Genomic DNA, 23,063 nt, shown 5'->3' on the forward strand with positions numbered 1-23,063 from the left:
GCACGGCGGCACAGACGGGGAAACAATTTTTTTTAATGTTCAAAACGACGAAGCCACATCTCCACACTTTGCAAAGGAATCCACTGTTTTGAGCACTCAAATCCATTATTTGAGCACTCAAAACGACGTGGAGACATGCATTTCCAGCATTAAAAAGAAAAAAGAAAACCCAGGCTGCGTGCACCCCCCGCCATTGCCTAATTGGACGGATGGCTCTACGTCATCAGCAACGGCGGGAAACTTGAACCCGGAGTCTCCCCCGGGCTTCTCCAAGCCCCCGCGCTCGGCGTTGGGTTTTCCAAAAGGTGCTCGGCCATCCAGCAACAAAAATGACACATGCAAAGGAGGAAGGAGAGCGGCAGAATCGAGGTCGCTGTGTTGTCGCTGCTGGGGTAGTGGAGAATGCAGCAGGCCCCCGGATTATTTGCCGCAAGTACTGCGCAACAAAAGGTGAGTGGGGAAACGACCTATGTGAGATACAGATACAGAGATACAGAAAGGAAAAAGACAAGGATGCCCACTCTCCCCTTGTGTTGGAAGTATTAAACGGAGATACAAGATTTTATGAGATAATTGAGAATATTCAAATTAAAAAGATACTTATAAAGCATTTGCTGATGACTTGGTCTTGATCTTGGAAAATCCTGTAAAGGAATCTGAGCTCTTGATCTCTAAACTGAGAGTTTGTTGTCTTAGTGGGGTTCAAAATTAATAAACAGAAAATGAAGGTTATAACTACGAATATGAGCATACAGGATGAAACAGAATTGATGAATAAAACAGGATTTAGAGTTGAAAGAAAAGTGAAGTATGTGGATGTGGTGTTGTCAAATAAGAACTGTATGTTACTTCAGGATAGCTATGGCAGCAGAGCTTTTAGTTAAGGTGTTGGATAGTTCTAGCATGATGTTTCTGAAGGTCTCATCCACATAGTTCTCTGTCTCTCTCAGCTTCACAAAGTCAGCAATCTTAGCCTTAAGGCAATGAATCTGTTCCCTGAAATGAGAATTGTTCCACTACATAAGAAGTGTTGCAGATTGTGATATATGTGGCTTTTGTGGATGAGTGTAAGAAGTGGCTTTTGGAACTGTCTGGAAAGTGGCATGGAATCCTTGAAAAAACTCTGTCACATTCACTTTGCCCATATTTACACATGAACTAGCAAGAATAGGATGCCACTTCCACATGCTCCAGAAATAAAGTTAGGATGCTGGGTTCTGGTCTGCAGTGCTGCTACAGACTACCTTATGTCCAATGAGATTTTGAAATGACGTGACTATAGACTTGTGTTGAGGGATAAAAGAGAACTTTTGATAAAGTTCAACAAATGGGTTTTGCTTTGTATTTAAGCTCTAAGTCATCATATTTAGTTTAGAAGAACTTTTCCCTTATGTCACCCTGGTCACTGACCTTAGGGATTCCAAAATGCTACTGATCAGGAGAAATATGGGATATATATGTTTTAATTAAATAAAAACTATACTGCGTGATTCAGCTCATTTTCTTGCATCATGTGAATTGTGACAATTAAATAACCAGATGAATGGAAGCTGGAGTCTGTGCATACCCAAGAATGAGCATATCAGGTCTATTTTGGCATTGCCCCACATTACTTCTCCAAAGTCCCTAGTTAGAATGACACAGAAAGGTTTTCTCTCCATTCACTTGTGAGACACTCCTGTAAGAAGTGGAGGAGCCCAGTACACAATTGCCAGCCATTTCTGAAGGGGAATAAGTAATTCCTGGTTAATCCAATCAGTTCTGCCTTGCTGTGGAGGCCTGTGATGATTCTTTGTCTGCAACAGCACAAATTATTAAAATCAGGCTGGGTGATTATAGCGTATCTTTCAGCCTCACAATTGAATCTTCGATGTAGAATTTTGACTCTGTGTTTGAAATACAGCATCCTCCTGGCACAGCCTTTACCTAAAGGTAGGCCGATTAATGTGAAATATGTTTTCGTTTGATGTTTTTACAGAGTTGAAAGAAAGTTGCACTGAATAGCTTAAATGAAAGAAATTACAATGGCTCAGTATTCTTCACAGGCAGGAATTAATATATGAGGTGAAAATGTCAAAATAAAAGGTCAGAGAAGTGAACTGAAAAAAGAAACTTGAACGTTAGTTAAAAGAACCCATGTTTGTTGGTGAAAGTTTCCAATAGTATTAAAAAAGGTTAGGAGGGGATATATAAAAAGTTAACATTTCAAATTTAATTAAAACATTGCATAGGATAACCAAAGTTTCTTGTTTCACATTGAAGATGAGTCTAGAGTATTCTGATATAACTACTAGTCCAGAAGCAAGAAATGATGTCACAATTCTTTATAGCTTTAACCATAAAGATTTGAAAATTCCATAAATGAAGCATCCCTTCCAGGGTTGCTTTATTTCCACATTTAAAGCACTTTCATCTTGTCTCTATTAAAGGTCGTTTCCCCACTTCTAAAATGGAGGTTGAAACCTACCGGTTTGGTCTGCTGCGGGACCGTGTGAGCGCGGGTTCATGGTCCCCACTGCAGCTTCTGCCCCTTGGTCCAATGAACGTGGTGGGGGGGGGGGGGGGTGGGGGGGGGGGGGGGGGGGGGGGGGGGGGGGTGAGGGGGGGGGGGGGGGGGGTGGTGGGGGGGTGGGGGGTGGGGGAGGTGGGGGGGGGGGGGGGTGGGGGGGGGGGGGGGTGGGGGGGGGGGGGGGTGGGGGGGGGGGGGGGTGGGGGGGGGGGGGGGTGGGGGGGGGGGGGGGTGGGGGGGGGGGGGGGTGGGGGGGGGGGGGGGTGGGGGGGGGGGGGGGTGGGGGGGGGGGGGGGTGGGGGGGGGGGGGGGTGGGGGGGGGGGGGGGTGGGGGGGGGGGGGGGTGGGGGGGGGGGGGGGTGGGGGGGGGGGGGGGTGGGGGGGGGGGGGGGTGGGGGGGGGGGGGGGTGGGGGGGGGGGGGGGTGGGGGGGGGGGGGGGTGGGGGGGGGGGGGGGTGGGGGGGGGGGGGGGTGGGGGGGGGGGGGGGTGGGGGGGGGGGGGGGTGGGGGGGGGGGGGGGTGGGGGGGGGGGGGGGTGGGGGGGGGGGGGGGTGGGGGGGGGGGGGGGTGGGGGGGGGGGGGGGTGGGGGGGGGGGGGGGTGGGGGGGGGGGGGGGTGGGGGGGGGGGGGGGTGGGGGGGGGGGGGGGTGGGGGGGGGGGGGGGTGGGGGGGGGGGGGGGTGGGGGGGGGGGGGGGTGGGGGGGGGGGGGGGTGGGGGGGGGGGGGGGTGGGGGGGGGGGGGGGTGGGGGGGGGGGGGGGTGGGGGGGGGGGGGGGTGGGGGGGGGGGGGGGTGGGGGGGGGGGGGGGTGGGGGGGGGGGGGGGTGGGGGGGGGGGGGGGTGGGGGGGGGGGGGGGTGGGGGGGGGGGGGGGTGGGGGGGGGGGGGGGTGGGGGGGGGGGGGGGTGGGGGGGGGGGGGGGTGGGGGGGGGGGGGGGTGGGGGGGGGGGGGGGTGGGGGGGGGGGGGGGTGGGGGGGGGGGGGGGTGGGGGGGGGGGGGGGTGGGGGGGGGGGGGGGTGGGGGGGGGGGGGGGTGGGGGGGGGGGGGGGTGGGGGGGGGGGGGGGTGGGGGGGGGGGGGGGTGGGGGGGGGGGGGGGTGGGGGGGGGGGGGGGTGGGGGGGGGGGGGGGTGGGGGGGGGGGGGGGTGGGGGGGGGGGGGGGTGGGGGGGGGGGGGGGTGGGGGGGGGGGGGGGTGGGGGGGGGGGGGGGTGGGGGGGGGGGGGGGTGGGGGGGGGGGGGGGTGGGGGGGGGGGGGGGTGGGGGGGGGGGGGGGTGGGGGGGGGGGGGGGTGGGGGGGGGGGGGGGTGGGGGGGGGGGGGGGTGGGGGGGGGGGGGGGTGGGGGGGGGGGGGGGTGGGGGGGGGGGGGGGTGGGGGGGGGGGGGGGTGGGGGGGGGGGGGGGTGGGGGGGGGGGGGGGTGGGGGGGGGGGGGGGTGGGGGGGGGGGGGGGTGGGGGGGGGGGGGGGTGGGGGGGGGGGGGGGTGGGGGGGGGGGGGGGTGGGGGGGGGGGGGGGTGGGGGGGGGGGGGGGTGGGGGGGGGGGGGGGTGGGGGGGGGGGGGGGTGGGGGGGGGGGGGGGTGGGGGGGGGGGGGGGTGGGGGGGGGGGGGGGTGGGGGGGGGGGGGGGTGGGGGGGGGGGGGGGTGGGGGGGGGGGGGGGTGGGGGGGGGGGGGGGTGGGGGGGGGGGGGGGTGGGGGGGGGGGGGGGTGGGGGGGGGGGGGGGTGGGGGGGGGGGGGGGTGGGGGGGGGGGGGGGTGGGGGGGGGGGGGGGTGGGGGGGGGGGGGGGTGGGGGGGGGGGGGGGTGGGGGGGGGGGGGGGTGGGGGGGGGGGGGGGTGGGGGGGGGGGGGGGTGGGGGGGGGGGGGGGTGGGGGGGGGGGGGGGTGGGGGGGGGGGGGGGTGGGGGGGGGGGGGGGTGGGGGGGGGGGGGGGTGGGGGGGGGGGGGGGTGGGGGGGGGGGGGGGTGGGGGGGGGGGGGGGTGGGGGGGGGGGGGGGTGGGGGGGGGGGGGGGTGGGGGGGGGGGGGGGTGGGGGGGGGGGGGGGTGGGGGGGGGGGGGGGTGGGGGGGGGGGGGGGTGGGGGGGGGGGGGGGTGGGGGGGGGGGGGGGTGGGGGGGGGGGGGGGTGGGGGGGGGGGGGGGTGGGGGGGGGGGGGGGTGGGGGGGGGGGGGGGTGGGGGGGGGGGGGGGTGGGGGGGGGGGGGGGTGGGGGGGGGGGGGGGTGGGGGGGGGGGGGGGTGGGGGGGGGGGGGGGTGGGGGGGGGGGGGGGTGGGGGGGGGGGGGGGTGGGGGGGGGGGGGGGTGGGGGGGGGGGGGGGTGGGGGGGGGGGGGGGTGGGGGGGGGGGGGGGTGGGGGGGGGGGGGGGTGGGGGGGGGGGGGGGTGGGGGGGGGGGGGGGTGGGGGGGGGGGGGGGTGGGGGGGGGGGGGGGTGGGGGGGGGGGGGGGTGGGGGGGGGGGGGGGTGGGGGGGGGGGGGGGTGGGGGGGGGGGGGGGTGGGGGGGGGGGGGGGTGGGGGGGGGGGGGGGTGGGGGGGGGGGGGGGTGGGGGGGGGGGGGGGTGGGGGGGGGGGGGGGTGGGGGGGGGGGGGGGTGGGGGGGGGGGGGGGTGGGGGGGGGGGGGGGTGGGGGGGGGGGGGGGTGGGGGGGGGGGGGGGTGGGGGGGGGGGGGGGTGGGGGGGGGGGGGGGTGGGGGGGGGGGGGGGTGGGGGGGGGGGGGGGTGGGGGGGGGGGGGGGTGGGGGGGGGGGGGGGTGGGGGGGGGGGGGGGTGGGGGGGGGGGGGGGTGGGGGGGGGGGGGGGTGGGGGGGGGGGGGGGTGGGGGGGGGGGGGGGTGGGGGGGGGGGGGGGTGGGGGGGGGGGGGGGTGGGGGGGGGGGGGGGTGGGGGGGGGGGGGGGTGGGGGGGGGGGGGGGTGGGGGGGGGGGGGGGTGGGGGGGGGGGGGGGTGGGGGGGGGGGGGGGTGGGGGGGGGGGGGGGTGGGGGGGGGGGGGGGTGGGGGGGGGGGGGGGTGGGGGGGGGGGGGGGTGGGGGGGGGGGGGGGTGGGGGGGGGGGGGGGTGGGGGGGGGGGGGGGTGGGGGGGGGGGGGGGTGGGGGGGGGGGGGGGTGGGGGGGGGGGGGGGTGGGGGGGGGGGGGGGTGGGGGGGGGGGGGGGTGGGGGGGGGGGGGGGTGGGGGGGGGGGGGGGTGGGGGGGGGGGGGGGTGGGGGGGGGGGGGGGTGGGGGGGGGGGGGGGTGGGGGGGGGGGGGGGTGGGGGGGGGGGGGGGTGGGGGGGGGGGGGGGTGGGGGGGGGGGGGGGTGGGGGGGGGGGGGGGTGGGGGGGGGGGGGGGTGGGGGGGGGGGGGGGTGGGGGGGGGGGGGGGTGGGGGGGGGGGGGGGTGGGGGGGGGGGGGGGTGGGGGGGGGGGGGGGTGGGGGGGGGGGGGGGTGGGGGGGGGGGGGGGTGGGGGGGGGGGGGGGTGGGGGGGGGGGGGGGTGGGGGGGGGGGGGGGTGGGGGGGGGGGGGGGTGGGGGGGGGGGGGGGTGGGGGGGGGGGGGGGTGGGGGGGGGGGGGGGTGGGGGGGGGGGGGGGTGGGGGGGGGGGGGGGTGGGGGGGGGGGGGGGTGGGGGGGGGGGGGGGTGGGGGGGGGGGGGGGTGGGGGGGGGGGGGGGTGGGGGGGGGGGGGGGTGGGGGGGGGGGGGGGTGGGGGGGGGGGGGGGTGGGGGGGGGGGGGGGTGGGGGGGGGGGGGGGTGGGGGGGGGGGGGGGTGGGGGGGGGGGGGGGTGGGGGGGGGGGGGGGTGGGGGGGGGGGGGGGTGGGGGGGGGGGGGGGTGGGGGGGGGGGGGGGTGGGGGGGGGGGGGGGTGGGGGGGGGGGGGGGTGGGGGGGGGGGGGGGTGGGGGGGGGGGGGGGTGGGGGGGGGGGGGGGTGGGGGGGGGGGGGGGTGGGGGGGGGGGGGGGTGGGGGGGGGGGGGGGTGGGGGGGGGGGGGGGTGGGGGGGGGGGGGGGTGGGGGGGGGGGGGGGTGGGGGGGGGGGGGGGTGGGGGGGGGGGGGGGTGGGGGGGGGGGGGGGTGGGGGGGGGGGGGGGTGGGGGGGGGGGGGGGTGGGGGGGGGGGGGGGTGGGGGGGGGGGGGGGTGGGGGGGGGGGGGGGTGGGGGGGGGGGGGGGTGGGGGGGGGGGGGGGTGGGGGGGGGGGGGGGTGGGGGGGGGGGGGGGTGGGGGGGGGGGGGGGTGGGGGGGGGGGGGGGTGGGGGGGGGGGGGGGTGGGGGGGGGGGGGGGTGGGGGGGGGGGGGGGTGGGGGGGGGGGGGGGTGGGGGGGGGGGGGGGTGGGGGGGGGGGGGGGTGGGGGGGGGGGGGGGTGGGGGGGGGGGGGGGTGGGGGGGGGGGGGGGTGGGGGGGGGGGGGGGTGGGGGGGGGGGGGGGTGGGGGGGGGGGGGGGTGGGGGGGGGGGGGGGTGGGGGGGGGGGGGGGTGGGGGGGGGGGGGGGTGGGGGGGGGGGGGGGTGGGGGGGGGGGGGGGTGGGGGGGGGGGGGGGTGGGGGGGGGGGGGGGTGGGGGGGGGGGGGGGTGGGGGGGGGGGGGGGTGGGGGGGGGGGGGGGTGGGGGGGGGGGGGGGTGGGGGGGGGGGGGGGTGGGGGGGGGGGGGGGTGGGGGGGGGGGGGGGTGGGGGGGGGGGGGGGTGGGGGGGGGGGGGGGTGGGGGGGGGGGGGGGTGGGGGGGGGGGGGGGTGGGGGGGGGGGGGGGTGGGGGGGGGGGGGGGTGGGGGGGGGGGGGGGTGGGGGGGGGGGGGGGTGGGGGGGGGGGGGGGTGGGGGGGGGGGGGGGTGGGGGGGGGGGGGGGTGGGGGGGGGGGGGGGTGGGGGGGGGGGGGGGTGGGGGGGGGGGGGGGTGGGGGGGGGGGGGGGTGGGGGGGGGGGGGGGTGGGGGGGGGGGGGGGGGGGGGGGGGGGGGGGTGGGGGGGGGGGGGGGGGGGGGGGGGGGGGGGTGGGGGGGGGGGGGGGGGGGGGGGGGGGGGGTGGGGGGGGGGGGGGTGGGGGGGGTGGGGGGGGGGGGGGGGGGGGGTGGGGGGCGGCTCTCCAGATGTTCAGGAACTACAATTCCCATCAGCCTCTGTCAGCATGGCCACCAATGGCCATGCTGGTAGGGGCTGATAGGAATTGTAGTTCCTGAACAACATCTGGAGAGCCGCGAGGGTTCCTACTCCCTGGGATAAGACAATAGTAGAAGTGAACAACCAGCTTAAAAGCTGGCGATGTTATGAGCAATTCCAATTCTGGGACCATGGGCTAGGTTTTCTGGAAGATGACCTACTAGCATGCACTGGACTTCATCTAACAAGGTCAGGGAAAAATGTATTTGACAGAAATCTGGGAAGATTCACCAGGAGGAGTTTAACACCACAAGGGGAACGAGACTACCAACACAGAGATTTCAGTGAAGAAGAGCAAACAGCAGAGACTCATACAAACTACCATGATTGATTGGATCAGCTTTGTCAATTTCAAATGGTACTTGTGATCTTAATGTTCAGGAGATATCAATGTAGAAATCACAATTGAATCCCCCTCCCCTGGGCCCATTCCGCACGGGTGGGATAGACTGGTGGAATAGACTGACCATTGTGGGGGAGGACTTTGCACTGCTTCCAGAGCACTGCGATAGCGGTGCATCTTCTAATTAGCTGCGTTTTTTGACCCCACTCCACGAGTGAGTCTTTCCGAGTATGCTGGCGGTTCACCTGGCGCTCTGTTTAATGGCACCGGGTGGATGCTGGTGTTTTCCCTGCACTGGCGCAGATCCCTCTTACCTTGTCCCCTGGCTGCCATCACTCTGAAGAGGCCAGGGGACGCACCTCCTGGTCTCCATCCCTGGAGGCGTTGCCATGGCTACAGGGGCGTGTCCCCGTGCCTCTCCACTGCAACTACAGCAGCTGCAGGCGACAGCGTGTGTTGGATCTGCACTCAGCATGCGATGCAAACATGGCCTCTTGGGCCAATGTCGAAGTTCTGGAGCTGCCTTTGCAGGGTACCGCGTAAAATGGCCCCGCGCATGCACCAGCGCAAAGCATGCCGCGCACTTCTGCTTATGCAGGGCCCATGCAGAACAGGCCCCTGTTATGATTGACATTGAATTCTAGGGGCTTAATTCTCAGAGTATCTTCTTTCTTGTTGAAGTTGTCTTGAAGCTTGACTACCAGTACTTAAAAACACCAGAATCAAAGGTCAAGGGCATGCTAAATTCATGGAGAATGGACTCCACCCAAACATAGGATTTACATTCACCAATACTGCTGCTGCTGCAGGGAATGCAAATGCGACTACAAATGTCAATGGACTGATAACTCCACCTGCAATACTGAATATTATTTCCAACTTTACACCTTTACATAACAATGATTTCGCCCAAACATTGACGGGTTTCCACCCTGGGACATGGACAAATATATACCCTTACTCAACATTCTTTTCTCACCAGACAATGGTGTGGTAATAATTTGATACACCTCTCTCGATAGCACCTCTGAAGATGCCAGCCATGGCATTAGTGCAGGTGAAATGCTACGATGAAGATCTACTTCAAACTATTGCTTATTGACAGCTCAGAAAATCCCACTACAAATCCAGCTGCTGAATCTGGCTGTGAAAGCCTTCAACAATACATTATACCTCTTCTACTTTATCCCTTTTTGACCCACTGTTCTCATGTAAGATGTATAACTGCTAATCAACGATAATTCTTCATGAGTAGATGATGTGGGCTCTTGTCTCCCCACACTCCATTCTTGTTTTGTTTCCAGTTTCGTGTATGTGTGGCACTTGCTTTACAGTGAACATGCATACAATTATGCTGCCAAGTCTTTAAGGTGCTGGACAACTGCATTGGATTTTGCTACAACAATCTAACACAGCAACGTCTTTGGGATAGCGGACTAATCCTAGTGGGATTATGCTGGCCTAGACTGCAGCTACTGTTTTTGTAATAATACATTAAAAGAAGGAAGATTGTAGAATGATTGACTGACATATTCAATAAAAACGTTCCCTGCTAACATAATTCTATGCATTGTCATGCTGTCCTATAACAATCCATTTTGTGGGATTTTATGATGGTCTCAGGAGCATAGTAACAAGTAACATTGTTTGTAGTTCTTTCAGATTTTCTGTGGCTGTATAATGAAATTAAAAATGACCATTCCAGCCCATGATACTTTGTGGTTCTTGCTTAATCCCTGTTAATGTCATTGGGAATGAATTTCTACCCTAGTTACACTCTATCTATTTGTCTGTCTGATAGAGAAGTGGCTCTAAAACCTTTCTGTCTTAGCACACATTAATAAACAATGCTTTCAAAGTAGAACCACTTATTGTCTTCTTCCTGTCAATAAAATAATTGGGGCAAATGTTTTCCAGTTCTAAGTAGAGTTATACCTTTCTAAGTCCAGGGAAGGCAGCACTGCTATGTTCTGTTATTACAGTTCTGTTGAGCCTTAAAGTGAACCTTTTCTTTATTTGTCCAGATGGTTGTTGCGGTAATCTAACAAGCAAGGGTTTAAATTGAGAGTTTATTATTATTCTCGACTGGAGCAAGACTCCACCCTTAGACTTTTCTTTACCATTCCTTTCAGTTGCTACGCACTGTTATCCTTGCAGTAAGCAGACTGTTTTGTTAGCTTGCAAATAAAGGCACAAATGTTATTTATATATTTGAAAGGAGTTTTAGTGCATAAGTTACTGAGTGCTGCAACTATTGCTATCCCTCCCTGTATTTTCCATCTATCTCTTCTTCAGTGCTTATTGCACACTGTTAAAGTATTAAAGCATTGCTTACTCATCTCTTGTTTCCATGACACATTTACATAATATGTGCTACATTATAAAAAGCCTCACTTCTTAGCTGTTGCCTTGAAGTCCAGATCAATGTCACACCCACCCACACACCATAAGAGAACAAAGCAATATTTATATCCATTTGGCTTTCCATGACTCCAAATATTCCCAATTTGGTTAAACGTTACTACAAAGCAATATTTATATCCATTTAGCTTTCTGAGTTACCAGATATTCCTGATATGGTTGAATGTCACACAGAAGGTTTAGAAATATTCTGGAATCCATGCCCTATGAGGAGAGACTTAGGGTCGAGCTGGGTTTAGTTTGGTGAAGAGAAGGCTAAGAGGTAACATGATAGCCATGTTTAGACATTTGAAGGGATGTCATGTTGATGAGAGAGCCAGCTTGTTTTCTGCTGCTCCAGAGACTAGGACCAGGAGTAATGAGTTCAAGGTGAAGGAAAAAAGATTCCACCTAAACATCAGGAAAAATCTCCTGACAGGGCTGTTTGACAGTGGAGTGCACTAGTTTGGAGTGTGGTGAAGTCTCCTTCTTTGGCGGTTTTAAAAGAGAGGCTGGGTGGCCATCTGTCAGGAGTGCCTTTCAAGGAGTGCCTTGAAAACTGAGTTTTCAAGAATCTCTTTGGCATAGGTTTATGAAAATCGCCTTAAACATGTTCCCACTATGAAGACGATAGGAAAACTGGTTTTCACAGATTTCAGTTTCATAATAAGATGAAAATGAATGATAATTCAAAGATAGGGTTGAGTCTGAGGAAGGAAGAATCCTTCCCACTTTCAAGCTTCTGTTCTCCTGTTGCTCAGACTATATTCTGTGTTTCTGTTTTACACTATTTTTAAAAATGTAAACAGCTAATCATTTGAAATACTGATGAAATCACAGGTGAAGGATAATGTAAGGTTTTATATTTAACTTCAGTATCATTTACAGATTTGTTCTAGGATACCTTGGATCCCCACCAGAGCATGGCAGATATAATGGAATTTAAATAAAAGTGCATAATTAATTCAGTAGAAAAATGACTATATAAGTTGGATCCATTCATTTTTCCTTACTAAAAATCACCTGTTTTAAATTAAAACTATTTTGAATGGCGCCATCATTTGAATGCTTCAGTCAAAATGGGAGGCTACCTCGTAATGGTATTTATAGTGTCTCAATTTCCATAATGGTAGGCATTTCACAACTGAATTACACTTATTATAGATGCCAGACTATATATACTTGTAATCTGCCTTGATTTCCAGTGAGAAAGGCAAACTATAAATGCTAATAATAATATGTATAATAATGTTTGTGTGATAAGTAATTATCAATTACACTGTCATAATTCGGCTCTGTTTTGAAGCAAATTCTGGGGAATAGGGTTCCCAGGTCCCCTTCCCCCAGGTGACCGGCTGGGGATGGGGCATAGGAGTAGGGTTACCAGGTCTGGACTAAGAAACTCCTGGAGATTTAGGGATAGAGAATGCCATAGAGTTTATCCTCCAAAGCAGGGGTAGGGAACCTTTAACACTCAAAGAGCCATTTGGACCCGTTTTCCATGGGAAAAGAAAACACTTGGAGCCGCAAATAATTTTTGACATTTAAAATAAAGATAACACTATATATTTAGGGTTTTTTTAACCTTTTACTCCGCTCATTCTGAGAAGCGCATGGATGCGTCCGCCCTGCTGCCTGCAGGGCGGGCAAGGATGGGGCCAGCGGCTCGACCTTGCTGGCCGCCGGGAAAGCACCCGCCCTGCTCCAACGGGGCAGGTGAGAGGGGAAGCCCGCAGCGTGGCCCAGCCGGCCGTGGGCAGTTGGTGCGCCCGCCCTGCTACCTGCAGGGCGGGCAAGGATGGGGCCGGTGGCTCGTGGAGCCGCAGTGCAAGGGCAGAAGAGCCGCATGTGGCTCTCGAGCCGCAGGTTCCCTACCCCTGCTCCAAAGCATCCATTTTCTCGAGGGAAACTGACCTCTGGAGATGAGCTGTAATTCCAGAAGATCCCCAGGTAGTACTTGGAGGCTGGCCTCTCTACTAGTGACTCATTCATTAATAAGGAGTTGCACACTTGAGTCTCATGACTCTGCAGGAATTAACTGAGAAGCTCAACAGTCCAAAGACAATGGATTGAAGGTTTTAGTCTTTAGAAAGCTCGGCCTTTTAGATCGGGTGCCTCTAATCCAATCATGCATTGTACTGTTGTGATGAAGTTATCTGCTGCATTGAATTTTAATTAATTTATTATTGTTTTTAGATGGTTTATGTATCCTATTGGATTAACTAAATTGTTATGTGGTTATTTGGGATCATTGTGAGCCACCTAGAGCCCTTTGGGGATGAGACGGCCTATAAAATCGAATAAATAATAAATAAAAGTAATAAACTTAATGTACTATTGTTTAATGTATTTATTTAAAGCATTTTATGTTGCATTTTGACTCAATTTGGGGTTCCCTAATCAGTAAACTTATCAAAAATTAAAATGTTTCAAACACTAAAAACAGTAATTAAAATATAAATATAAATATAAATATAAATAAATTAAAATATAATTAAAACACATAAACACATGTATACATATAAAGTCATAACCAAGAAGGAGGAGTTAATAGAGATTAGTGTGGGAAAGACAAACAGAACAAAAAGTCTTTACCCACTGGTGGAAGATGAATCTTTCTTGGGAGGGAGTTCCAAAGACAGAATTGAGTGTAATATGCATATTAGTCGCAACTCAGCCCAAATCGCCAGATGACCTCATCCAGTGACATTCATGTAGATGTTTAAACAAGATTGAACTACTGTTGTGAGCCATCAGATGATCAAACTTATAATCTGAGGATAAAAGGAAGGCTTGCTCTGCCACGCTGAGAAGCAGTAACCTAGATTTCTGTTCTAAGAGATAAAAGCAGGATCCAGAAAAGTCCAGGATCTGTAGCTGTGAACATAATCTACGGAAAAAAATAATAAAGCATCACTAAGGGCAAACTTGGGTTGATTGCTGAAGAATCTATCTGGAGATAAGATCCATATGAAATACAAGAGGCAGTCAATGGGATGAGGTGCGTATATCAGAAGGGAAGGAAGAGCAGGTCTAGAAAATAAATGTATGGGACAGGGAGAGTTATCAGCACCCAAGGAACACATAAAATAATTTATTACTTAGGCAGCTGCGGAATTTATTTATTTATTTATTTATTTATTTATTTATTTATTTTATTATTTATTTATTTATTTATTTATTATATTTATAGTCTTTTTTCCCCACGGACTCAAGGCGGATTACTTTCAGGGCTAGGATCTCAGATTGATATTTATATTCTTTTGTTTCTCCACCCCTCCCCATGTATTTTAAATGAATCTTCTCAAGAAAGAATGTTTAAGGAAAAGAAAACTGCTGGTAGACAAATCCTTCAGGAACTACCTGCCAAAACAATTTTAAAAATATGATCTAATATGTTACACAAGAACATAAATATGCACTGGGCTTGGGAAAACAAATTGCAGAATTCTCCATTGGGATAATTCAGAGTGTGTAGGGAGAATAACTTTCATACTGTGTTTGGCTTCTCTGTGCCCATGGTTAGTTACAACAATTGGATTGTAGTGAGATCACATTTGCCACCATTTTAAAGTTATAGAAAGTATTCCAGTTGATTTCTGTATGTGCTAAAATAAGCTTTCAAATAATATTTAAGGCCCTTTCTGCACGGGCCAAATACAGCGTCCCAGAAAGACCGATGCAGCAGCGCCAGCCTCACAACTCCCGAGCGGCGCGAAGCCGCTGTTTCCGAACCTCGTTCCCTGAGCGAGGGTTTTTGGAAACAGCGGCTTCCAACTGCTGTCATGCGAACAGCAGCGGCTGGAAGGCACCATTTCCCCCCCTTTCCAGAATGCCTTACCATCCCTCTGGCCTTCCGGCACATCGCATAGGCCAGGGGACATTCCCCCACTGCCCTGCGACTCCAGAGCTGTCGCGCAGGGCAGGGGGGGCATGTCCCCTGGCCTGTGTGACACACCGGAAGGCTGGAAGGATGGTAAGGCGTTTGGGGGACGGCACAGCCTCTGTGCAGGCTGCGCCATCTTTCCCACCCTACCAAAACCATCCATGCGAAAGGTCCCGGGGGGTGCGTCAGCGTCGTTTATGCCAACGCACCCCCGCAGGGTGGCCATGCGGAAACGGCCCAAGAAATATTGGAACACATTACAGAATTTGAAAATAGCAGAGTCATACAGGTTAGATAAGTACAGCTGAAGTTGTTCAGGATATATGAGAATTTTGTATTTGCTTATTGCTTTTGTAACTTGAAGTCATAGTTGATTCACTTCAAAGTCATGAGAAGGGGTGGTGTTTGAGAAGTTTTTCTGCAGATAGGAGACCCATCCAAGGAGCCCTAGAGACCCACACACCCCTCCTCCCCTATTTATTTCTGGAGCAGGGAAAGGCATTAAATGGCTGCAACCACTCTAGTTCTAATGCTTGTATAGGGATGGCAGGAGATGTCCCAGCCCTGGGCTCCAGATTCTTACTGTTGCTTGAGGAAGCAACTGAAGCAAAATTGGAGGATTTTTAGAGCATCACTATGGCGCTACAATGCCTTGGTTTCCAGCCTTGTTGGCATGGTGACAAACAAGTTCAAATTTATTTGGTATGGTGACCCATTGATTTATTGTCACATGAATTTGGGACCACTATTTCCATGTATTTTAACTCTACCCATTTTATAGCTGTTTAAATTATTTAAATAACTTAAGTCATTTAAACTGTTTAAATTTAAGTTATCTAAGCATAAATTTACTTCAAATATCTATTAATGTTGAATTTGTTGAAATATTTATCACACTTACATAAGTTATTCAGTTTATGTGACTGTAAGAACGCAACTATCTGACTGCAAGTTATAGCTTCATGACCTGTAAAAATTATAGACACGGCCAATGGATCTTGTTGAACCTTGAAGGCTATCAGATTTCCCCTTAACCCATTATTTAAAATTTATTTGTAAAAATAGCACCAAGAATTAATGCATTTTTCTGCATCCAAGTCTATTCAGAAGTAAGGGTCTATATTGAACAGGGATTGCTTCCAGGTATGGGCACGTGATGACTTTGTAAGAAAGTCCGACCGAATTAAATAAGGTTTTCTCTGGAAAAACACTCAGAAGGACCTAAGAATAGGGGAGGAATTTGGCCTCCTCTGGGCATACAGAGCCAGGGTCCCAACCTGTTTACTTCTATAAAGTAGGGATTGAGAAAATAAAACATGAAAAAGAGTTTGGGCTTTACAGCTGAAAGTTTCAAATTACAAACCTGAAAATTAAACTTAAAAAATCACTGTCCATTTGACAGCATAACTGCATTTACATGGAAAACCAGCAAAAGACATTGTGATACTTTAGGAATCACAGGAAACTGGCCATTTCTAGAGAGGCATAATTTAACTTCTGGGATTTTCCTGAAAGTGATGTCACACTGTTGTGCTGATGGCAACCTATGTCCCCACCCCACTAGACTCCTGCCAGATAGTGTGAGGAAAAGCTGTTTTAAGGCCTACAGGCTGCTGCACCCCTCATCTTCAAGCCTTGGATTGTGTCAGGATCATGACATTTCTCAAGTTCCATGGAATGCAGAGTGGAAATCTCACTGATGTTGTCCAGCTGAAGGCTTGAATTTTCCAAAAATCCCCTGAACCATCAGTCACTCACAAGGGTTCCACTGCAGATGTGCACCAATTTCTTGGTCAACTCAGTAAATGTTCTTGTTGCAAAATGAAAATAGGTGTTCAAGCATTCAGATTTGTTTTTAAAAGCCACATGTTATTTGTAGGTTACATACCTCCTTGAATTATTGTTCAGTGGAAGATAGATCGCTGTGTTCCATTATAAACTCATAAAATTGTGCATAAAATTCTGTTAATTTCAAGAATACCTAAGCATATGTATTCATCTGTTTATGAAGTTGTTTTCTGAATCAGAACAATGTAGCATTTTGTCCATACATGGCATCTGATGTTTACTTCAGATTTCAGTTTAGTTTTCATCTCACAACACCTCACTTTAATTTAGTTTCCTGGATTAGTCCAATTTCTTTATGCATGATATACGGCATCAAGTTCCCAGCGCAACCTGTGCTACGAAAAGAGGATTTATGAATTATGAAGAGGCTTACGTGGCTTAGAGGGAAATGCAATGGGCGAGATAAAAGACAAGTAGAGGGCATTGAGATACAAGCTAAGAAGAAAGGAGAAAAGGAATGATAAAGCAAATTTATGATTACTGGGATGGGGGCGAGGGAATTTTAGACAGACTCCAAGTCACTGCTGTATGATCAATGAGCCAAAAATCAAATATGTTGTTGCACTATAGTAAAGTGGACCTATACTTGATGACCTATACATAAAGTGGACTGATATCCATGTCACTGAATATGAATTGCTGCCAAATATCACTGGGGTAGTGATGTTCTGAGAAATCTCCATGTTCACTAGATGGTTGTAGATTGTTGGTTTGCCAAAGTGTTGCATTTTCTTATTTGCAGATTTGTCTGCATGTCTGTCATTCATTCTTCTTTCAAAGATCTGAAGGTGACCTCTGGAGTTCTTCAATGTATCTTTCACCTTGGTCTTATGGGAAAGATTAAACGTGACCGGTCCAAAGTCACTCAGTGGGCTTCCACTGATGAGTGGGGATTTATACTCAGGTCTTCCTCGTCCAGCACTCTGACTATTGCTCCACATTGGTTCTCAGGTGTAGATATGTGCACAGTTTAGAAGGTTGTTTTAGTGCAAAAAGTTGTTTCAGTGTAAAAATAGTAATTATCGTCTGTGCTGGCTTGTCTTGACTCGCTTCACTGCTGACTTGGTCGATGACTTGCTGACTTGGTCTTGCTTCAGCCTTGCAGAAAGGCAAGGCAACAGATAAACAAAGAGACTGTCTTTTACTATGTTCAGACTTCCCTGCACCCCTAGTGGCTGAAGCACAGAACTTCATTAAAAGTAAAGTACATTGAAATACATTTGGCCAAATATAGCTTGGCTCTGACTTAACAGGCCCTGGAGGTGACTTGGTCCCCAGAACGTAAAATCAAGAAAATCCTTTCCATGCTCCTAATACTGTGCAATAATTAGCAGAAAGTGGAAATGATGTGCGCAGAAATAGCTGCTGGAATGAATCCTTTAGATGAGATCATCTCTACTTGGAAGACTGTGGTGGTGAATCACTTTCTATTTGCTCATGCCCCTCTTACTGTCCTCACTTCATACAATGGAAAAAAATGGACCCTATGGAAAGAACAATGGTAGGGGACATGGGAGACTTGAGATCAATTACTGGGCCACTTGGGTTGTTGTCAACTTGACAAATGAGATATATGCAAGTTATGTACCACTGGTAACACCATTAATAAAATGGCTTATAAACAATATTAAACAGCATAAAATAGTATTCAGAAAATAGATGAGAGGCTAGAAGAAGACCATAAAAATACCCTCAAAAGACAGAAAACTTCAGGTAAATGCCTGCATAAAGAAAAATACTTTTCCTTGACTTGCTAAAGGACACTATAAAGTGGGTACTAGGCAAATCCAAATGGAATTACCATTCCAAATGTGAAGTGCCATTACTGCAAAGCAGTGGTGTATCTACAGAAAATTGAGCCTGGGGCAAGAACTGATTTTTTGCCCCCCCCCCCACAGCCATCCAGCACCCATCTTTTTAATAACTTTCTATAAAACACCACCTCCCCCCACAGGACCACCCTGTCAGGTGCTGGTACTGCTGTCTTTGTTGGAGGGGGGTGAGACTCAGGAATCAGGCTGTGTCTGCATCTCCTAGGTGGGCTCCAGACTCAGGGGGGCACAAGGCCTTGTGTCCCCGATCCCAGAACTGGTGATTCAGGGCCTCCCACTGCCCTTCCATGGTGGATCCCTCAATGAAGAGAGACAGGCCCCTGGGGGCAAATACAAGCTCTGGGGTGAAAATACAGACTGATTATTTATGATGTTTTCTGAGGGGGCAAATGTGGCCCATAATGGAAATGTTATTGCGTACAGTGTTAGAGCTTTTTTTGTCAATCTCCTTGGAATGCTTATTACTCAGCATTTGACTTGCATCTGAGTATCATTACTGGAAATGGGAGCTTAAAACCCTGTTGTCTCTTAGCCTCCTATCTGAAACTAGCTTTTACGGCCCTGGCCCCTGCCTGGTGGAATGCTCTTCCTCCAACTGTCCGGGCCCTGCGGGACCTACATGAGTTCCGCAGGGCCTGTAAGACTGAGTTATTCCGCCGGGCCTTTGGGGAGGCCGGCTGCTGATAGGTGCCCATTAACAACTAAGATCCGCTGTTCCCCTCTTGGGGGAGTTGAGGAGTTAATGGTTGAACCCATGCCAATCTGCTCTTTAACTTATCATTAGAATTAGGAACAGCTAAGCTTCTTTAACTGATATGAATTTTAGTATTTTATTTTGTTATCCGCTTTTTATTGTGATGTAAACCGCCCTGAGCCCTTTGGGGGAGGGCGGTATAAAAGTGGAACTAATAAATAAATAAATAAATAAAATAAAGCCCGCTGTAGGGTAAGTAATACAGTGAGCCTAGATAAGGCAGGAGGTGTAACAACTAGACATAAGAACAGTTTTTTCCCGAATGCCATCACTCTGTTAAACAAATAATTCCCTCGATAATGTCAAACTATTTATTATATATTTATTATATAATTACTGCACTACTTTTTCATCATTCCTATTACCCATCTCCTCCCAATTATGACTGTATGACTATAGCCTGTGCTGACATTTCATTTCATTTTATTTTATGATTTTACATTTTATGTTTTTATTACTATTGATTGTTTCCTGATTGCTTACTAGACCTATATGACAATCATTAAGTGCTGTACCTTATGATTCTTGACAAATGTATTTTCTTTTATGTACACTGAGAGCATATGCACCGGAGACAAATTCCTTGTGTGTCCAATCACACTTGGCCAATAAAGATTCTAAAGATTCTAAAAAAAGATTCTAAAGATTCTAAAGGTGAGGGCAGGCAGGGGACTGATCTGTGGGCAGGGAGGCTTGCTGGGAGTGGGGGGAGACTGGGAGGACTTGCTCGGCCCATGGATCTTCTGATCTGTGGGCAGGGAGGCTTCCGGGGGTGGGGAGGCAGGGAGGGCTTTCCATACCAGGCAGGGTGCAGCATGGGGCTCTCCAGGCGTGGGCGGCAAGGCCAGATGGCTCAGGATCTTGACAGCTGTGTGGCCTGCTGAGTGGAGCTCAGCCCAGGGCCTGGCAAAGGTGGGGTGAGTCTTAACTCCTTCCTCTCTTGCTCACTTGCCGCCTACCACTGGCTGGGCTATGCCAAATGCCTGAAGGCCGAAGAGGGCTGCTAGGGGGTAGGAGGAGGGGTGTGGGAGCGATTTTTTGCCCCCACGTGACTATGGCGACCTCCCAGGGACATTTGGCCCCATATGTCCCTCTGGGCAGTACGCCCCTGCTGCAAAGTACCTGTCTGTCACCTCCACTCAGCTTACCTTTGCAGGTAGAGATTCCAAAAGCATGAATCACAGATCACACTTTGAAAAATGGACATAGTTTCCACGTCACCTTAAGTGATTAAAGGTCCTATTCTTAGGTCCTCTGGTAAATATCTTGAGCCCAAATATCTTAGAGCCCAATCCAGAAAAGGACTGGGACAAATCCCACACTGGATACAGTGCAGGCTTGTGCTGATGGGGGTGCCCATGCATGCTGCTACAGGCAGCCCTGAACTTGCACCACATTTTTCATGGCGCAAGTTCTTTTCCCCTATGGGGTTTCCTGTGGCAAGAGGATTTCGTGATTTTTCCTTTCTGCCCATGCTGCCATGGAACCTGATAGGAGGAGACGGGGCTGATATGCAGCCACACCCTCCCTGGTTGCCACATTCCACCACTCCTGTCTTCATTGAGCTGCCAGTTAGATTCAGTAGTACTCAGTTACATGATCTTTGTTTTTGGATCACTGGAAAAGGTTCAGTACAAATCACAAAGATCTCCTTTCAAAGATATCTTTTTACAAAATTATTTTACTCTTCCAAAGAGCAAGAGCAATACTTTATTAAAGCAAAAACAATATCCTGAAGATATTATAGTTGTGGAAGAACGCTATGAAAACCATAGCGTTTCTGCTCAGCAAAAAAATTTAGCTGGGAAACCACACTTCAATTTCACTAAAACTCACCCAGCACAATTAAGGGGGTCTCCAAGGTACATTTTTGAACTTATAAATCAGTATTAAATCATAATGTAGTGATCACTTTTGGGTAATAGAAAGATTAACACATGTTAGACAGATGTTATCAAAAGAGGATCATCAGCTAAAATACATTTTTTTTCCTCTGCGTCATCTTGCTCTGACACTCCCCTGCCTGCCCTTCCTAATTGCTCATCCTTCCTTATCCCTTGCCAGCCTTGTTTTTATACTTCCTCCCTCACTGTCTACTCTCTAGGGAAAGCTTGCAGGTGGGTTCTAGAAACTTAGTTGTGAGTGGGATAAATTTGGATATTGCAACTGCTTACACTGAAAAGTATTGTTGTAAAATGTATTTTGAATTCCTTTCTTACCATGTCTTTCCAATCACTTTTTTATCTGTGAAATCAACACTATAGGGAATATCTCCTATTTTTTGTATATCAGTACAAGGTGTGGTTGTGTATACATTAACGTAAAAGCTCCCAGCACTAAGGTTAAGGGAAAGGCACATGAGAACAGAACCTATATGTGTAATGTCTATTCACTAGGTAAAAGTTCCTTGAGGAAAAACATGTGGTTCTCATCAAGATTGCTCAACTTTGCCTCTGCTATCTTTTACATTGGCTTGGATGCCACCCACCTTCATTTTATCAGACTAGCAGATTTTGCCACACTCCATATCACTTTCACATGTTACCCCATGTCCAGTGGTGAGATTCAAATAATTTAACAATCGGTTCCGGTGGTGGGATTCAAATAATTGAACAACTGGTTGTTTACAAGCACCATTTTAACAACCGGTTCTGCCGAAGTGGTGCATACCTGCTGAATCCCACCACTGCCCATGTCCTTGGGCAGATATGCCACTGCAGCTCAGCTAGTACTAAGAAAGCTGCACGTCACGTATTCTTGTATGCTGAATCCTTAGGACTCAATTGACTGTCAATGAAAATATCTTGCATTGAGAAGAGTGACTGCCTACCCTTAGCATTTCTGTAATGCTTGAATGTTCTATCAACAGACTTCAAAATTAAAAGCCTCTTCTATATTGAATTGTATCTTGTGACTGTTTGAAATCTGTATATTGTATTTCAGTACTGTGGATGCATTTTGAGTTGCAATTACTGGTAATTAATTCATGTGTGTTTTTGTTTGTAGCAAACTTTTTTATTTTTGTCTGTGACCTCTACGTATTTATTTTTATATTTATTTATTTAAGTATTTCTCACCCATTTTTCTAAAAGTGTTTTACTAAACAGCTTATAAAGAAACACAACAGCAAAATTAAAACGAAAATATTTACAGAACTCCAGCATCCTGGTTGGTCCTAAATCTACTTGGCACAGCCAACCTAGGGCCTCAGGCTGTTAACTATGGACTAAGGGTGTTTTGGCTTTTGCTTTTTAGCTCATCCTTTGGCGACACTCAAGTGTAAATACTGATAATAAAGGAGAAAACACAAGCTTAGCCCAGATATCATTCAGGTGGCAGAAATGTTCCCAACTCATACACAGAGATAAGCAAAGAATCTTGGCCTCTTTTGCTTATCTGTTCTATTAGTTTTGTAGTTGGGTGAATTATCCTACAAAGCCTCTGCAATACTGACTGCAGTGAACTAAATCATGCTGTTCACATCTTTTTATTTCTCATGTTCTTCACATCTGAAAGGGGCATATCTCCAGTGGGGACATGGGGTTACCGATGTCCACTGGCGCATGCCTTTTGGTCACATGGGGACGTCAGGTGCACCCCTCTCATGACCAAATGCCACCAGGTCCTGGCCCCTGCCTCCCTGCCGGCCGTCTTTTAAAAGCAGGGGGAATTGGTGGTGGGGCCATGCCCCCAAGGTGCTTCCTGTGCTTTCAAAAGATGGCTTTCGAAAGCTCCAGCTATTGAGCCTGCACAGAGGGGGGTGGAGCTTGGGGCACGGCCCTTCCCCTGAGCCCCACCCCCTGCCTGCACCGAGGTTGGGGTGTGGCAGGGGTAGGGAACCTGCGGCTCTCCAGATGTTCAGGAACTACAATTCCCATCAGCCTCTGTCAGCATGGCCAATTGGCCATGCTGGTAGGGGCTGATGGGAATTGTAGTTCCTGAACATCTGGAGAGCCGCAGGTTCCCTACCCCTGGGGTGTGGTCACACATCCCTCCCTGCTTTTAAAAGTTGGCTTTTAAAGCTGACTTTTTAGCCTGCACAAAGGGGAGGCAGAGCTTGCGGACATGGCCCCTCCCCTTGAGCCCCACCACTGGCAGCACAGAAGTTGGGGGCATGGCCCCGAGCTCTGCCCCCCTCTGTGCAGGCTCAAAGTGCTGGCTCTCTTGGTGCTTCGGCTTTTAAAAAACAGGGAGGGGGGGGCAGCAGTGCCTTCATGGGGTAAGTGAGGCCATGTGCTCCTGGATCTCTGTGGCAGGCCAGGTGGGGTGTGAATGCTTTCGGGGCAGGGGCATCTGGAGAAGAAGTTGTCTCTGGGCACCATTTCCCTCCCATACGTCTGTGCAACTGAAAGTAAGTAGATTTTGAAAAAAACA

The 23,063-nt window shown here is 53.3% G+C and overlaps 1 protein-coding gene across 1 annotated transcript in view; it reads left to right on the top strand.

Moving 5' to 3' along the window:
• The window catches only part of ADAMTS2 (ADAM metallopeptidase with thrombospondin type 1 motif 2), a 322,378-nt gene that overhangs the window by 201,694 nt on the left and 97,621 nt on the right, over positions 1-23,063 (top strand). The gene's annotated exons all lie outside the window — the stretch shown is intronic.

Source organism: Sphaerodactylus townsendi, linkage group LG03, assembly GCF_021028975.2.
Source record: "Sphaerodactylus townsendi isolate TG3544 linkage group LG03, MPM_Stown_v2.3, whole genome shotgun sequence".
Classification (NCBI taxonomy): domain Eukaryota; kingdom Metazoa; phylum Chordata; class Lepidosauria; order Squamata; family Sphaerodactylidae; genus Sphaerodactylus; species Sphaerodactylus townsendi.